The sequence below is a fragment of the Mastigoproctus giganteus genome, chromosome 2, assembly GCF_048544385.1.
Source record: "Mastigoproctus giganteus isolate SK-2022 chromosome 2, ASM4854438v1, whole genome shotgun sequence".
Classification (NCBI taxonomy): Eukaryota; Metazoa; Arthropoda; class Arachnida; order Uropygi; family Thelyphonidae; genus Mastigoproctus; species Mastigoproctus giganteus.
Window position 1 is genome coordinate 258632589 of NC_143576.1, and position 10141 is coordinate 258642729.

The following is a 10141-nucleotide window of genomic DNA, read 5'->3' on the forward strand; positions in this document are numbered from 1 at the left end:
AATCACACAAAACAAATATCCTAGCTGTGTTTCTATCAATTTGTTCCTATGGCGCGGCCGCCTGGTTCTGGCATGTTAAGAAGGTTTCAGTCTAGACTAAACTTCATAGCATTCAACGTAAAATGCTTTTAGCAATGTGCAGTGCCTGTAGGATTGTGTTTACTCCTGCTTTGCAGGTCCTTAATGGCTGTCTGCCCCTCGATCTCTTTCTTCTGTACCGAGGCCTGTGCCTCTACATTAGGTACGCTGTCCCTGTTACCTGCCTTGGTACTTATCGATGTTACTGTAGATCCTAAGGCAGAGAAAAGATGCTGTTGGAATATTTTGATGCAGAGTTGGCAAGACAATGGTCCGCTACCTCTAAGGGTTTTGTTACTTTAAAGTTCATCCCTAACGTCACCTTTGCCAAGTTAAGAGTTCACTCAGAAATGGTTTCACCCTGGTCGGTACACTCTCTACTTACTCTCTGCATGGCTCCCTTAATGCCAAACTAGAACTTTCAACCTTACTGAATCACCTCTCTGTTCTTGCGGCGCCGCAGAAGATTGGGAACATATTTTATACCACTGCCATCAATACCTAGATCTACGACAGAACCTTCTTCCCTCCGCTAGTATCACTGTCCCCGGAAATGTTGCTTGGAGTGCTGTTTTTCTTTTTTGATGTTTTGTTTGGCCCCTATTGGGGCCAAACAAAACATCAAAAACATCATACAAAAACAAAACATCAAAAACATCATACGTTTTGTTTGGCCCCTATTGGGGCCAAACAAAACGTATTCCCGATGCTGACAATGCCCAGGGGCTCACATCTGGTGAGTATGGGCTTGGCACACCCAGGGTCCTGAGCTGGATATCATCATTCTTCTCTTTCTTGGTGATGCTGACTCTCTCTCTCTCTCTCTCTCTCTCAGGGTTACTCAATTTTTTTTTTTTTTTTTTTTTTTTTTGGCTAGTGCAGCATAAGCCTCAGGCTTCCTTGCACCATATGGCTAATAATAATAATAATGGGTTTTGGTCAACTTTCTACTGCAGTGGTGCCCAACCTTTTCCCTCATGTCAGGCTAGCAACCTCTCACTCACTCTAGTTTTTTTTTTTTTTGTTTTGTTTTTCCCTGGTAATTTATCCTGGACTGGGACTCACCTGGGTCTCCCCTCCTCTTTCGTCCTTCCCCCTCTTTACGTTACTCACTGCTTCCAGGTAGCCAAATCGCCAATACACAACACTACTCTACAGAACACACGCTCACAGAAAAAAATTTTCTGTCTTATCACTTTCTTCCATGTGGGATGAAAATCTCCTGTCCTGGATTAAAACTTTTTTTTTCTATCTGCTTCCTTTTCCCCTATCCCAGTTCAACCGGTTGGAATTATTTTTATTATATTTTTTTTAATTACATGACCCACACTGGCCTTACCTTGACAAAGTGTAAAAACTGAACAGAGCAACGAGGCGAAGATTAACTTCTGTTCTAGAAGCCGCCCATACAAAAACACAAATACAATTTTCCCGTAAAGGGGCCATATTAAATAAAATTTGAAGTTAAATTTGTTTTGCGGGTTGCACTGAGTAATTCAAGAAAAATTAGTGTTCCTTTTTCCATATCTTGTTACATGTAAAAGAAAAATTGAAAATATTCGGAAATTTTATTAAGTACAATACACAGTTACTAATTATATTTATTGAACATTTAATATTTCTCATTTAATGAGAAATTTTTTTTTAAAATTAACAAAATTTAAAATGCTGTTTTAGTTCACTTTCAGCGCGGGCCGTAGGTTGGACACCGCTGTGAATTAACTGTAAGCGCCCTGTTCGAGAATTAGGAGAGAGAGAGAGAGTGGTTTCTTTTACGCAGACAAATAATCATCTGTTGTTTCATGGAAGTGCGTTTGTTTTTTTCCGTATCCACATTTTCCCGTGAATTTTCCGAATCTCTGGTTACATGACCACAGTACCTGAATATCCCCTGGCAACCCAAAGGTCGCGGGTTCGAATCCCGCCTCGGGCTTGGATCAAAGTACTGCAAAAACCTTGGGAGGTGCATTATAGCCTTTTTTGACAGGTGACAATATCAATGACGACAGAAGGAAAATGAGGACAACGAATGTATTAAACCTTCCAACATGAAATGTTGGCATTTGGTGAAAATGAAGTCAGAAAAGTCAATTAGGCTTCAGTTTAAAGGAAAGAGATACAATTCGTGGATACCTAATTGATAAGAAGGCTTCGGAAGAATTGAAGAATTTGAAGAAAGCTCTCACTACGATACCAATTTCACCAATTTCATACGAACGAGGATTTTTACAAATGAATCAGATCATCAGCCCAACCAGAGCTTCGTTGATGACAAAAACAATTTCTTCACTCTTATTTCTTAAAAATGTAGACACGCTTCGATTGAGCAAATATGTCCATTCGTGGCTGCTTCGGAAACGTCATTCCGCGATAGACAAAAACAAGAAAAGAAGTCGGCATAGTGTGTCGGATGAGAACTTAATACAAATTATTTTTACTTATTACTTATTTTACTCACATTTTACTTATTTTTTTATATACTTAATAATAATAAATTTTTGCTTAATAAACTGTGTTAATACACTTAATTTGTTGTTCTTATTCCAAAAACATTACTACTAAATAACTTTTTAGAGTACTGTATTTACATATCCTTTTCATTTTCAATTTTTCCTGATAGCAAAGAATCAGTACCGGCACTTATTTTTTTACAAAAAAAAAAAAAGCACTGGTAATAGTAATAGACGCATGTGATGCAGGAAAACAACGAATAAGCTTATGTAATATTAGCCAAAAAAAAAAAAAAATTCACACAATCATTCCCTCTAAAGGTTTGTCCAGTTCCTCCTTGAATTTATTTAAGCTATCAACTTCCACAACGACAGATGGGAGTTTGTTCCAACAATTAGCCACCCGCTAGCTAAAGGGAGAATTTCCGAACATCTATTCTACAGCTGTCTTTCCTCAATTTGAATTTATGCCCCCTTAGATTCGTACTCTAGCCAAGTGGAAGAATCCCGTCAGAATTCAACGTGCTCAATCCATTCAACTCCTTATACACCTCAATCAGATCACCTGGATGGTTGACATAGATAGACAGTGCAATGTTGAGTCAGCTTGGTGTGACTTAAGCACTGAGAAAGTAAAAATACAAGTACGAGTGTGTTATAGGCCTAATGACTCGTATGAGTACAACGGACAATTGTACAGAAAAATAGAGTGGGCTAGTGAAGCAGAACGTCTTATAATGGGGAATTTTAACTTCCTAGATATTGACTGGAACATGTGGTTTGGTCACTCGCACGCTAGCAAAACTTTTGTGAATTTATTGGAGTATTGTTTTGTACAGCATCTTGTTCGAGAAGCAACCAGAGAGGGTAATACTCTTAGCATTAACATTAGCATTAGTAGAGGCATATGATGCAAGAAAGCAAGCTTATTCAGCATCAGCCAAAAAAAAACAAAAAAAAAAAAAAACACAACCACTACTCCCATTTCACCCCTCCGTTCGTTCGAAATACCTGTCCAGCTGATCCTTAAATTTGTTTAGGCTATCAACTTCAACAACAAGTGATGGAAGTCTATTCCACAAACCAACTGCCCGCTGGCTAAAGGCAAATTTCCGTACATCCATCCGACATCCGTCATTCCTCAATTTGAATTTATGCCCTCTCAGGTGATTATTCTGAGCAAGAGGAAGAATCCAATCGGCATTGAGCATGCTCAAGCCATTCAAAGCCTTATACACCTCTATCAGATCACTTCGCCGATGCCTAGTCTCCAGACTCTGTAATTTGTAAAACTTAAACCTTTCTTCGTAAGAGCAACCCTTTATTCCATTCACTAATCTTGTTGCCCTTCTCTGTACTCGTTCCAGCAGCTCTACATCCTTGTTGAAATGAGGCCTCCCGACCTGTATACAGTACTCAAGGTGTGCCCTGACCAATGCCTTATACAAGGGAATAATCACATCCCTATCCCTGCTAGAAAAATCCCTGTATATCATTGACAAGATGCCATGAGCTACTCTTGCAGCTCGTCTGCACTGCTCAGAGAACTTCATATCTGCCTGCACAATTACCCCCAGGTCCTTTACATTCTCTACCACTGTCAGCGTAGTACCACACAGTTGATACGTTGATCTGGGGTTACTGTTTCCCATATGTAGTACTGTACTTTACATATGTCAATGTTAAACTTCATTTGCCACCTCTCAGCCCATCTGCTCAACCTTTCCAGGTCTTGTTGCAGCAGCATAGCATCAGTAGTGTCTTTAACAACCCTGCCAACCTTTGTATCGTCTGCAAACTTGGACACTAAGCTTGATATACCATCATCAATATCATTTATAAATACAGAAAACAACAATGGACCCAACACTGAACCCTGAGGAACTCCACTAATAACATTAGTCCACGTTGAGCAGTGTCCATTGATTACCACTCTCTGTCTTCTCCCCCTCAGCCACCCCTTTATCCACAGCAGCAATTTGCCTACAATGCCACACTGCTCCAATTTGTGCAGCAGTCTTCCATGCGCAACAGTATCAAAAGTCTTTCTAAGATCCAAATATATAATATCAAAGTTATTCCCTGCATCCAGTTCTTTTGTGACTACATCATAGTATCCAATCAAATTGGTCAGACAAGACCTGCCCCTAACAAAAGCATGCTATGTCTGAGCTATAACTGAATTCTTGTCCAGATGATCATGCAGTGCTTCTTTAACCAGTTCCTCCATTAATTTTCCTAGAACCGAAGTTAAACTAACAGGTCTATAATTACTTGTGTCAGCCTTTGATCCTCCTTTGGGAATTGAGGTTATATTTGAACAACTCCAGTCTATCGGTACTTCCCCTGAGTCCAAAGAAGCTCTCATAATTATGGCTAGGGGTTTGCTTACTTCCTTTGCTGCCTCCTTTAATATAACTGGATAGGTCCCATCCACCCCACGTACCTTTTTTCTGTTTATCCTCAACAATTTCGCCTCCAATTTCCTCTCAGTTATTAGAAAATCATCTAGCTCACTGCCAATGTTTACTTCACCTACGACATTCCCCTTCCTGAACAACTCCTCATGTGTGAATGTAGATGCAAAATACTCGTTTAGATTATTAGCCACCTGAGCAGGATCCTCAACTGTTGAACCATCAACATCCAGTGGACCAATCTGATTCATCCCTTTCTTTCTTGAGTTTAAATGGGTAAAGAACTCTTTTCTGTTTTTCTTTGCATCCTTTGCCAAGGATTTCTCATAATCTGCCTTTGCCTGCCTAATCTCGTTTGTGACTTGGTTACAGACCAACATATCATAGGCTTCCATGTCACCCATTAATTTGAAGGTATTGCATGCATTTTTCTTCTCTGCCATATGTCTCATTAGTTCATCTGACTACTATTTAGGCCTGAACCTTGAACAATATTTCTTGGTTGGTATGTAAAGCCTGGTAGCTTCCAAGATTAGTTCCTTGAATGCTACACATTTTGAATTTGCTGTTGGTAACATCATCAGTTGGTCCCACTGTATAGAATTTAAATACTGTCTCAGACCATCATAGTCGCCTTTACGAAAGCAAAAACCCTTCCCTTTACCTCTGATGGTAGTTACCTGTTTGAGTAAATCCCACTTCAGCACACTGTGATCATTGCCACCCAGTGGTTCCTTTATCTGCAGATTCTTAATGCATGAAGAATCAGTACTGATAATCAGATCAAGAATATTACTCCCTCTAGTTGCCTCTCGAACATGCTGGTGTAGAAAACAATCATCCAATAAATCCACAAAAGCCTTGCTAGTGTGTGAGTGACCAATCCACAAATTCCAGTCAATATCTGGGAAATTAAAATCACCCATTATAAGACTCTCTGATTTACTGGCCCATTCTATTTCTCTGAACAGTATCTTATTATACTCATCAGAGTCATTAGGCCTATAGCACACTCCTACTCTCAATTTTGATTTACCTATGCTTATGTCACACCAAACTGACTCGACACTGCCCTGTCCATCGATGTCGACTGGCTTCACTTCCTTGGATTTTATGTTTTTTAACTAATAGCATAACCCCTCCTCCCTTCCTAACCTGTCTATCCTTTCTGTAGATGTTGTACTCTCCATATTCCAGTTCTGCAATACTTATATCTGTGTGACACCACGTCTCTGATATCCCAACCGAGCAATACCTCAAATTCATCAAATTTATTTACTAAAATCCTAGCATTGGTGTACACGCAAGTATACATGCACCTGTTTCTATTCTTAGCTACCCTAACACAAGCCATGTGTTTACTTGTACAGCAATGACTTCCAGCAGTCTCTGAAATATCCTGCATCTGGTTTTTCAGGCTTCTGCTCATTCCAAAAGAAGCAGTGCAACAATCTCTTTCACCTCTGCCAGTGGTTACTGTTAATCTATTAGTCTTTGTCTCCCCCTAAGCTAGCAGTGTTCCAACCCACCTAACACTGCCTCGATGTCATCAGCAAATATTCTTGCACCCTTTCTATTTAAGTGTATCCCATCCCTGAAGAAGCAATCTCTCCTGCTAACAAGTACAGTCCAGGCTAAAAAAAATTCTACCCCTTGAGCCTTGCACAATCTTTCCACGGCCGAATTGATCGACAAGGCTCTCATCATATACTCCCTCCTATCGTGTCTGGGCAGAATTGCAGACACTTTCAAATTAAACCCTACTTCACAGCTTTTTTTTCAACAGTGACCTGTACTTGTTAAGTAATTCCGCTGGTCTCCTACTCTTAATATCATTAGTGCCAACGTGTACAACTATATCACCTTTTGTGCCCTTAAAAGATGATATCCGCTCTACAACGTCATCAACCTTTGCCCCTGGCAGACATACCCTGATCCTGTTCCACCTATCCTTTTTACAAAGCATGTTCCCCGTTTCCCTGACAATAGAGTCACCAACAACTACTAGTTCCTGTGGGACCAGAGCATTCTATCTTGGGGCTGCCTCTGTGTTGCAAGATGACCAAGTGTAAGCTCTGGGGTTGATGTGGGCAGCTGAGAGCTTGACGGGCCCTTCAATTTATTTCCTTCGAGGGCATCCACCCTGTCCTTCAAGGTCTCATATAGGCCCATAACAACGCTGAGTTGTAGCCTAATTTCCTTGCACTCCTTGCATCGCGCACACACAAAGACATCCCCCCTTGGCAGTATCATGCCCGTACCCGATTGGCCCGCAAACATTAATCAAACAGTGCATCTTAAAAGGCTGTGATTCAGAGGGCAACTGCACCCCTCAGTTCTCCCCTGAGCCACAGCCCTCCCATTAGCTTGAGCCTTTTGCTTTGCTGCTCTGGTCTGAGTCATGATTTCGATTTAAAGTCAATAAAATTACAATTTCAGAACAAAATTAAAACCTTAAACTTGTATCCTAACACAGTTATAACGCTATACATGTATTTATTTTTCAGTATCGAGTGTTATCTACGAGTTCCCTTAATATAACTTCCGTATCAAGTCATGTATTAATTATTTGTTACGTTTGTACTCTTAGTCGTTATATATATATATATATAGTTAAAAGTACAATTTAATTGACAATGAAGTTTAACAAGATTAATAGATTTACTGATTAATTGACAATATTATATTATGCACTATACTATACAAGCTAATGCTATCGAATTCCGCGACGCCTCCGTAGCCAGGTGGGAAGGAGCAGCAGTGCATAGCACACGCTTCTTGATTAGACCGGGGTTCGAGCCCGTCACCACCAAATACGGAGGATGCGGAAAGGTCAAGGGAATGACCACCGCATATTCCCGGAGCAATATGGCCTTAGTTGCTAATGCTCCTGAAAACCAAACAACAACAACAACATATCGAATTCCTGATATGCTGTATCGTGTTACAATGGCGGTAATTACGAACGGTACTTCTACGGACTCTTAAGTATTGATTAACTTCCAAATCTCGCTGTCTCAATTTAGAATAAACTAAGGATCCTGACCATATCTATAGCTACTTATAGATAATAATTTGATATAACAATTGGTTAATAAATCGGCTAAATACGGTTAAAAACCTCTCGTTCAACGGAGCTGCAATTTGTAACACGTGGATTTGATACCGTTACCGATACTAAGTAATACCCACAAAATCTCTATCAAGTTAAACTTTAAACTAAGTATCGTAACTAGGAATATATTAAACTACTCTAGAAAATAAGTAAATATGCCAATTTAAGCTAATAAAACAGAAAATAAATCAGAAAAAACTTCTCTTCTCCAGGAGCTGCAAGATTGTTGCAGCCGAACAGGCTACCCTCGAACCCAAAAAGTGTATCTGGTTGTCAGCAGTGATCATTCGTGTATTAAGAATTTGCAGATAAAGGAACGACTAGGTGACAGCGATCAAAGTGTACTGATGTGGGATTTACTTAAAGTTATAATTATCATCAGGGGTAAAGGAAAGGGTTTCTACTTCAGTAAAGGTGACTACAGTAGCCTCAGACAGTTTTTAAATTCTGTACAGTGGGACCAACTGATGATGTTGACAACAGAAAATTCTAAGTGTGAAGCATTCAAGGAATTAATCGTGGAAGCTACTAGACTTTTCATACCTATTAAGAAGTATTGTTTAAGATTTAGGCCTAAATGGTTGTCGAATGAACTAATGAGACTCGTGGAAGAGAAAAAATGCGTGGGAAACACAAATTATCAGGCGACACAGAAGCCTATGGTAGATATAAGCTAGTCTCTAATCAAGTCACAAAGGAGATCAGGCAAGCGAAGAAAGATTACGAGAAATCTTTCGCAAAGGATGCTAAGAAAAACAGCAAGGATTTTTTTACTTATATAAACTCTAAAAGGAAGGGAATGAACCAGATTGATCCACTTGATATCGATGGTTCGAATGTTGATGATCCTGCTCAGATAGAAAACAAACTAAATGAGTATTTTGCATCTACATTCACTCATGAGGAGTTATTCAGCAAGGGGAATGCCAGAGGTCTATTCAACTCTAGCAGTAAGCTACAGAATCTTGAAATAACTGGGAGTAAAGTGGAGAAGAAACTGTTGAAGATAAACACAAGAAAGGCACCCGGGGTGGATGGGATCTATCCAGTTATATTAAAGGAGGCAGCAAAGGAAGTAAGCAAACCCTTAGCCATAATTATGAGAGCTTCCTTGGACTCAGGGGAGGTACCCATAGACTGGAAACGTGCAAATGTGACCCCAATTCACAAAGGAGGATCAAAGGCTGACACAAGAAATTATAGACCTGTGAGCTTAACTTCTGTTCCAGAAAAATTAATGGAGGCACTGGTTAAAGAAGCACTGCAGGATCATTAAACAAGACTTCAGTTATAGCTCAGACACAGCATGGTTTTGTTAAGGGGAAGTCTTGCCTGACCAACTTGATTGGATACTATGATGCAGTCACAAAAGAACTGGATGCAGGGAATAACTTTGATATTATATACTTGGATCTTAGAAAGGCTTTTGATACTGTTGCACATGGAAGACTGCTACACAAATTGGAGCAGTGTGACATTGGAGGCAAATTGCTGCTATGGATAAAGGGGTGGTTGAGGGGGAGAAGACAGAGAGTGGTAATCAATGGACACTGCTCATCGTGGACTAATGTTATTAGTGGAGTCCCTCAGGGCTCAGTGTTGGGTCCATTATTGTTTTCTGCATTTATAAATGATATTGATGATGGTATATCAAGCTTAATGTCCAAGTTTGCAGATGATACAAAGGTTGGCAGGATTGTCAAGGACACTACTGACACTATGCTGCTGCAACAGGATCTGGAAAGGTTGAGCAGATGGGCTGAGAGGTGGAAAATGAAGTTTAACATTGACAAATGTAAAGTACTACACATGGGAAACAGCAACCCCAGAGCAACGTATCAACTCTGTGGTACTACACTGACAGTGGTAGAGAATGAAAGGGATTTGGGGGTGATTGTGCAGGCAGATATGAAGTTCTCTGAGCAGTGCAGACGGGCTGCAAGAGTAGCTCATGGAGTATTGTAAATGATATACAGGAATTTTTCCAGCAGGGATAAGGAGGTGATTATTCCATTGTATAAGGCAATGGTCAGGCCACACCTAGAGTACTGTATACAGGTCTGGAGGCCTCATTTCAAGAA